This window comes from Lycium barbarum, chromosome 12 (genome assembly GCF_019175385.1).
Source record: "Lycium barbarum isolate Lr01 chromosome 12, ASM1917538v2, whole genome shotgun sequence".
In the NCBI taxonomy this organism is placed as follows: domain Eukaryota; kingdom Viridiplantae; phylum Streptophyta; class Magnoliopsida; order Solanales; family Solanaceae; genus Lycium; species Lycium barbarum.
The window spans coordinates 32,835,802-32,845,294 of NC_083348.1; positions in this window are offsets into that span (position 1 = coordinate 32,835,802).

Here is a 9,493-nt window from a genome sequence, read left to right on the forward strand (position 1 = left end):
TAGACGCACCCTAGGACGAACTGCTTTGATACAACTCCTGTCACGACCCAACTAGAGGGCCATGACGGGTACTCGGAGCTAGCCTACCGAGCACCATCTAGCATACTCCTTCTCTTCTATCACGGTGGACCATACATCTAACTCTTCATTAATGCTACATGCATGAAGGTACATCCTCGAGTGAAACTCATTATATGGTAACCATTAACTTCATCTCATTTACTTATTTACATACAAGCCCTCAATGCTACAAAAATGATATACAAAAATTGCATCAGTGAGATCATGAGTTCTAACTATCCACATATGTCTACGAGCCTCTACCTGGAGTACTGGAAAGCATAAGGATGGGACAGGACCTCGTCATGCCCAAATATAAATTTATAAAGGGAGTATACCGGTAGACTGCAACTCCGAAGTAGGGGAGTGCTCCAGAGTCTTCGCTGACAAGGCTCCTAGGGATCAGATCCGTCTCCCTATTTACCTGCGGGCATGAGCACAACATCCATCAAAGATAGGACGTCAATATGAACAATGTACTGAGTATGTAAAACATGAATAGTAACATAATAAAGAACAAAGAAACATGAGATAAAGAGTTAACCTTTTATCAGACTGCCTCTTAAGGCGAGAACCATGCACGCTAGAATTTACTTAAAAAACATCATAAACATATATACATAATCATCATTAGCCCGCATCCGGGCCTCCCGTGTTCGGGGTAACCATCACACGCCGCCCACTAGTGGTGTCATGCTCGGCCAAATAGGCGTGGTGTTATCATTATCCATAAGCCGCCCACCCAAGTGGTGTCATGCCCAGCCAACTAGGCGCGGTGTAATCATACATATACATATAGCATGCATGAGAGCCCAATCAAAGCTACAACTCTATCAGAGTGACGTAAGGTCGGTGACCTCCGATTATGTTATGGAATAATCATCATCGCTACATCCCACCCTGAAGGAACAATTCATATGGCGAGATAAAAAATAATAAACAAAATCAAGGAATTTATGAAATAGCTCAATAATCTCATAATGGCATCACAATCATAAGTTTGGAATTTCTAGCATTAAAATCATCATCATGTTCATCATAGAAAACATCTCATCTTTGGCATCATTAGAAGATTTTAAGAATCATAAACTTCAAACTTTTGGCATAAGGAAGTTATGGAAAGTATGGATAGAATCATAACATAGGAATCACGCCTTTGAAAGAAATGGGCTAGCCTTAACATACCTTTATGTCTCCTTAACGACTAAACATTCTCCTCTCAAGCTAGTGCCTCTACATTCAAGAGAATTTGTACTAAGGTTAGGTCATTGAAAACATGCTTAAGTTCAATTTAGAGCAACTAGAGGGCTAACGGAATTTGGGCAGCATTTCCCCTATTTCTCTAACTTTCACCATATCATAAAACAACTCCCAAATAACACTATCAACATCCATAATATCATATTCAAGTAGTTATATTCAATTTAACATCAATTCCAACCAAAATCCCCTTTTTAAGTTTGCGCCATAGTCATCTTCCTCATTACAACATCCATGGCTTCTCCACTTTAATTCTTTTCCATTCTAAGAGGTCACTACACCTTTACATCCATCCAACCATATAATACGATGAAAAACATACCTTATGTCTAAGGAATCTCACCTAGCTCAACTCCCTTCGAGATCAAGTTCATTCCAACTTTGAAAGGAATCAAGAACAATCACTTTTCTTGGATTACCTTAGGGTGTAAATGATGATTCTCTCTTTAGATGGTCATGGAAAGGTGTGGAGTGGTATGGAACCTTAAATAACTCCTTGGAAGTGTCTAGAGATGTGGAGAAATAAGTGGGAGAAGTTAGAAATGAACTTAGGGTCGTTTGGGATTTAAAAAGGTGGCATTTTCGCCCCCTACCAAGTTGGCGGAGAGTATGCGACCTTGCACACTGAGTGTGCGGTCGCACACTCCCCGCACTACTTAGGGGAGGTGCTGGGCAGTGAGCTCTCCCAATTTGGGGAGTTGGCGCACAGTGTGCGGCTCAACACACTCAGTGTGCGGGCGCACACTGCACCGATTTTCCCGATTTCGCGTAATCGTGCTCTCTTTGATTCGTTTGACCTCCAATCCTTATGAAACCTTCTTGGAACTTATATAACACTTCAGTAACCATCCAGGGTGCTCTATATATCTTCCCCAAAGTGATGCTAAGCAATTCTTAATTCAAATGATGTGAAATTCTCCCAAACAAGACTCTACCTTAACTTTCTCCGACGAGCTTTCTTCTTTTGCCTCAAATGTCTTTGGAATATTAATTAGAATTATTAAGTATCTTTTCTTACTTGTAGGGACTTTATGTACACTCTCGACTCACGTTAGTCCACTCATCATGTGGATTACATGAATCTCCCCCAAGGTGTAACAATATGTTATGAAGTTGATAGAAGAAATCATGATTAGGTCTTCGGACCTAGAGTTGTTTGGACTTTCCTAAGTTTGATATTTATTATTAATTATATGAGGAACTATTATGATATGATAAAGAAGAAGTTAATGAATACTCTTCTTGTTGACTTGGAGTAATCCCTTATTCATGCTATTGATGAATTGATTCTTGTGTCTTGATATGACTGGTGGCATGGGGTGACTTATGTTACATAATATTGATTTATTGATTATTGGAATGAAAATACATTAAGATGAGAAAGAACATATAAATATGAAAAAGGCACATTTGATAGGGGGTGATGATGTGGCCTAGTTATGGGCTTGTGATCCGAGGTCAGCTCCAAAGCAAGTGGTACATGGACACCATGGGTCCCTGCAGGTCATGGCTATTTGGGACAACAATACCATTCAGCATGTGTGTACGAATATGTGACTACAACAACAACAACATACCTAGTGACATTCCACAATGTACAGATATGTGACTCAGTTGAGATAATTCAAGAGTTACAGTTGTGTTGGTGATGACATGGGTTGAGTTACTTTATTGATTACTGTTTGTGTGGGCTTATCTTACCTCGGTGTTGTACGATTCTTGTTGATAATTTCATATGGTTACGTGCCGTTGTGCCTATCTGTCTATTCTATTTATTTTATGATTTTATGCATGATACTAATCTTAGTCGGCCTATGATATCTACCGGTACATTGTGTTTGTATTAATACCACCTTGCTGCATTCTTTTAAGTGCATATTGTGATCCAGAGACATCTACCAGACCTTATATTTAGCGTGAGGCCAGTTTCCGACAGATTTGAGGGTGAGCTCCTATCCATGCCAGACCGCCTGAAAATCTTCTCTTGTTGATGTCTACTTTCATTTCAGACATTACTTATGTTATTTCAAACAAATGTTATTTCCTTAGACAAATTATGTTTTAGAGTCCTTGTACGATGACTTTCGGATCTTGGGGGATGTAATAGTTAGATTTCCGCACTTTTATTTATTGATGGCATGACTAGACTGTTTTATGATTTTAATTCTTGTTATCGCTTACAATTGTTTTAAAATGGTTTGATAATCGGGTAAGGGGATGGTTCGCCCACTAGGGGATTGGTGTGGGTGCCACTCACGGCTACTTGGGTCGTGATACCTAAGCTTGAATCTATGGTAGAAAATCTAGAGAACCAAAGGAAGAAGATGGGTTTTGACCTTTATTTTATTATTTGAAATTTAGTCTTCTAGTATGAGATTAATTAATGAATTTGAGTAATCTAAGCTTGGAATTTGATTAAATAGTAACCAATAGGCTGGAATCTTCCATTCTAGTTGAGAAATTGAAAGATTGAAAGTTAAGGTTTATACCCAAACTTGGGGGTTTTGCTTGAATGATGAAGTTGATCAATACTTGAGATAATTTAGCAATTGGGGAGTGGGATTGAACTTCTAGAATATTGAGTTACCTATTCCATCTTTGAAATACCCATTTTACCATTGTGGTCCCATTTTCCCTTTTTTACTTCATTGATTTTGATTCGAACGAAGGTATAGCAATATGGGCACCGTTGTTTCTTGTTCTAACTTAGAATTCGATAATGGCTATACTTTGAGTACTTGGAGGCTCTTCGGAAGGGCAAGGCTCAGATTTGATTGTTCGTGGCTCCAGCTCGGCAGCGAGGTAGGTTACAGTTTACCTTTCAATTAGACTTCAGCTAGCGAAGCATATGTAGAAGTTTGTTATTGTCGGAGAAAGCATGTTAAGCCTTCGGGTATGAAGTTGGAATGAATATTCTTAGGATTGGTACTGTTGACTGATTTATGGGCTTGTTGCCTCTTTGTAGTTTATTGACTTGATGCCATGTATGTGATATTTGACTTGTTCTTAGTTGCCATATTGTGATTATGATACGGTTGACTCTCACTTAACTTGACATTATCATGGATAGAGAAAAGGACTTTACTTGATATTGAGATTGTGATATGTGTCCAAGTGTGGAACGATTAGGATTGATATGACCCGCTTGATATTATAATTTGCATTACATTCATCCTCATTTCCATGATACATTGATATTACCTGTGATTGGTGCTGGTGATGATAAGTGAGAATGAATCATCCGTGATTCTTGGACATACTTGATATAGTAGCCATCTCTAGGTTGTGTGCGGATGGCTAGTGATATGGAGGTGAAATCCAATTAGGTTGGTTTCATAAGGTGTTATGTAGGTTTGTTGCCATATTTTCTATGTTTGTGACTTGTATTTGCATTCACCTCTATCTTGATATCTCACTTATCATTGGAAATAGAAGGATAATGAAAATGGCTTGAAATTGTGAAGTGTACTCTATGACAGGTAAGGATGGGATCCTTTTTATGATTTGCTATTGATGTTGATATCATACATGACATATATTCTTATTCCATATGATGATTTGTTATGAACTGTGATTGTAAATGATTATAAGTGAGAGAGTGTAGTCTCTGAGGTCTTTGCTGGAGAGCGTAAAAGAGAGACGAGTGTCTAATGCCTGAGGTCTTTACCGGGATCGTGAGAGTGTCCGATGCTCGAGGTCTTTGCCAGGATCGTGAGACTAGTGCATGGACTTCACGGGTCCCGTCCCTTCATGACTATCGAGACGTGGACGTTTTTGTCCGTAACATGTGTGTACGATCTGAGACAGTTGGCAGTGCATTGCATTTCATCGCACATGCATCCATATCTCTGAGTCTGGTTGTTGTATTTATTATATTGCATGGTGCGTTTCAGCCTTGATTCCTTAGTTGTTGATTCATTTGAGATGCTGCGTGTTGGTTAATCATCTACCTAGACACTTGATGAATTCAATGACTAGAGGTTTCCGCCTAGGCTATGACTGTAGACTACTGAGTTCTAGTGTGGTTCATATTACTACGAGCCTTACGTGGATGTACTTAGTGATTGACGTGGAAGTGCTTAGTGATTGATATTTGACTACTTATATGCTTATATGCCTACCAGTACGTGTTGTTTGTACTGATGCTACCTTGCTGCATTATTTTTTGAGTGCAGAGTTTGCTATAGATTCCACTTCAGGCCCTGGTGGGTGAGTTCCCGAGGCAGTCAGTTGGAGTTTCCAGGGTGAGCCATGTTCTGATCCGCTGGCCGGAGACTCTTCTATCCTACTGTCTTTATTTCATATCTTGAGACAAACTTGTATATTTCAGACTTGTATTAGTAGCTGTTGTACTATTCAGACCAGATTCCTTGGGTAGTTGTTGTATTCCGCATTACTATCTATTTATGATTTTAGACTTCTATTGATCTTATTATTTATTTATGTTGTTGGATGAGTCTTTTAGGGACGGGTTCGCCTACCAGGTAGGAAAAGGGTAGGTGCCCGTACGATCAGTGATTTGGGTCGTGACACATAAGCCCCGAGTGCAAAAGTGTAAGTCCCAGGCGTAAAAGCATACACTTGGGCGTAAAATTTGATTTTTGTTGCTTTAAAGCACTTTTACTATAGATCTTAATTTTTATAATTAGTGTAATAATATTTGCACTTTATGCTGTCATGTTGTAATGATTTTATTAAAATATATAAATAAAGAAATCAACTCTCCTCGAAAATAACACTGCATAAATAAATTTTTAGATGATTATACCTGAAACTGATAGGATAGAGATTTCATAAGACTATGTTCCGAAGGCAACTTTATCCATTTTTTTGCCATTGCTCTTACAATTTTTACCCTTTTCCTTCTTTGAAAAATATAAACAAAATATGTGCAGATATTAGTTGATGGTGAGAAGGACTAGTAAATGTAGAGATCAATGATGAAGTGGACGATGATTTCAGTTTAAAGATTATCTTCGCTACTATCATTTTGTATGTTGCTACATTTCTCAAATTATATTTATAATAATCTTTTCAATATTATTAGTGATTTATTTGCAGAATTTTATTAAAAATTGTACTTTTGCTTATTTTTAGGTAATGAAATATAAAATTTAAGATATATGAGATTTACGCCCTGTAGATCCATGAAACTTATGCCCCGCCCTGTGTTTCGGGTCTTATGCCTCGCCCCGTGCTGCGTAAAATGCTTCGGCTCGTGCCCTCGCCTCTTAAAACATTGGTTGCTACTAACTCCAAAAGAAATTGGACTATTGTGTCTTTCACCTTTTCACCAATTATCTCCTATTTTCATGATTTTATTTCTTTTTATTTTTTGAAAGAAAAATAGTAAAATGTTATTTTCTTTTAACTTTTTTTGTAAATATATAAGCAAAGAAACTTAAAATATTACAAGAATGAGACGCATAGGATCTAAGCCCAAGTTTTTCGTCTAGCTTCATTTCCGATCTCTATCTATTCATATTATTTTATGGATATGAGACACAATCTTTTTAATTATGTATTCAAAAATCACTTTTCTACAAAACAAAATTACATGTATCAATTAAGCAAGAGGATAAACCTGACTAGAGGCATGGGCACCCATATCAATTCAAATAACATGAAAGAAAGAAGGTGCTTCAAGAAGAATTAAATGAGGCAAGTTATGAAGGGAAGGGACCGCTTCATTGGAACATGCCCTCAGAAACACTGATCTCTTCTCGGCAAAAAGGACCCAATCATGCCTGGGTTCCTAGAAACAACATCTGATATGGTTGAAACGACCTAAGTAAGAGGAAGAAAGAACATATCTAGTTGATATTCTCACATGATAGGAGAAAAGAGAAAAAGTTCCTCTCACTGAAGGCCTATCATGGAGGGAGTATGGGATCTGTGTTGAATAAAGAAGAACATTGGAAATCCCACTCCCATGGAGCTGAGAAACATGAATTATGTTAGAGAAAGTATCAAGTATCACAGAATCATGACAAAAGAAACTGAGTTCTATCATCCCATATAAATATATTATTGTATATCTCAATACGGGGAATCTGGTTCTTAGAAAAAAGAGGCACATAAAGTTTCCAAAGCTGATATCATGCCTCCTCTGAAGAACCAACTAATTAGTCCTAAGCACACATAAGATTGATGATAATTGAAAACAATAAAACCTGATGGGTTGAAGATGGCAACCATAGGATCACAATGATTATGACGTTTTGGAGTGGAAGGGCTTGCAGAATAAACATAATAATAGTGGCCAAGGATAGATCTACACAGACACATAGCCATGGATTAAATCAAGAACTTCTTAAGAATCCAGTTGAGCAAGTGGCGACTATACAAGAATTTGATTCTCAAGAAGATGGCTATGAATAGCAACTAATCAAGAAGAAAAGCAGCAATGAACCTGGTACCTCAACTAAATCAAGGAGAATATTATGATTGACAGCAGCGCTGAGAACTAGTTCATCAGAAGAAAACAAGACACATTGGGATAAGACATCTCTTTTGGTAAGGTTTTCTTTGTTAAAGAAGGCCATATCTTGAAAAACTATGAAGCATAACATGAACATATTTGCCACAACTATGAGCAGAGATCATATCAGGATCAACTTGAGAGTTTTAATAAATCAATATGAACTAAGTACAACGGACTTCCTCGATATTTTGGCTATGATCAATCAGAGTATGGGGAGATTAAAGTGGAAAAATGTCTAACTTAATCTTATACCTTAGCTGGTATGGACACATGGCATGACCAAGTAAGTCTGAGTGATATCTTATGGTACTGTTCCTACTCTTGAAGGGAACTCAATCACATTGAGGGAATTAGTCAAAGAACCTGGTTCTTCTGACAATCAGGTATGCATCTCCTTTTATTAGTTAGTTACATAAGCCTGTAAATGCTGCTATATCCCTTAAACCAGTCTTATAATCTCCTCTTGATAAAAGCCTAGAAAATGAGTCAGACCACATATGTCATTAGCCTTAAGCTGAATACATACCTTACAATTTTTCTCCAAATTTATTTATTTTGAGTTTGAAGCACACCAAATTCATTTGAAATATTTCCTCTTCATATTTCCAGCGACCAAAAGAATAAATCTGCCCATGATCATAAAACTGTTCAAGAACAAGAAATTGAAGAACTGTTGATAAAAGTCATGTACAAAGTCACAAAGGACAATAAGTAGTGATTCATGGGGAAGATACAATGAACATATATGAAAAGGAAGGGAAGGTTGTTATTCATAAACATATAAAGGAGAGGGTTATAATAAAAAGAAACTGGTCTTGTCAAAGAACCTGTTATTGAAGCAAGATGATTAAACTGATCCACACATTTGGAGTGGTGATGTCCCAGCTTTGAGTCAGAAAGAGTCAATGACAGTTATTGAGTACTGTGATGGTGTACTTAGCCTTCTGATACTTATCGAGTACTGTGATGGTGTACTTAGCCCTCTTTTTTCCCCCTCTAATTTTCTATATACATGATGTGATGGGCACGTGATGAGTGGACAGAGCTAGGATGACTCCCTTCTCAAGATATACATTGAGGCACCACTTCTATTTTGTGGTAGGTAATCCTTTCTTACTTTATTTCGTCAGGAATTTTCCCAAGTGGTATTATTCTTTCGTGTAGACGCTCCATATATAGTGATGTTAGATTGTAATAATGAGATTGAAGACGACATACATAAAAAAATTATTTTATATTGATTTAACTATTTTTTGAAATTTTCCATGTAGGTTTTGGATTTGAAAATGTTTCACGATTGAGTTTGAAAATGTAAATGATATTCAAGCTGCTTTCCCAGTTAATTTGGTTTTCATGCATATGGTTGGGGTGCATCATATGGGTTGGGTCGCTCGGTTAGGGTAGTGTGTCGGGTGCTGATCACGTGAAATTATGGGTGTGACAAACACCCTGTATGATGTATGACGATACACACACACACACACACACACACACACACACACACACACACACATATATGCTCGTCACCTCATATATATGGTACCGTCATATACATGATATATGTAAAACAATATCAATTTGGGAAAATTCCCTCATTGAGCTCAAAACCTTAACTTACCTCGGTCTGAAGTTGCTTTAACCTTCTGAAACTACTATCCCGTGCTCTCAATCAACCACATGAGCTAGATC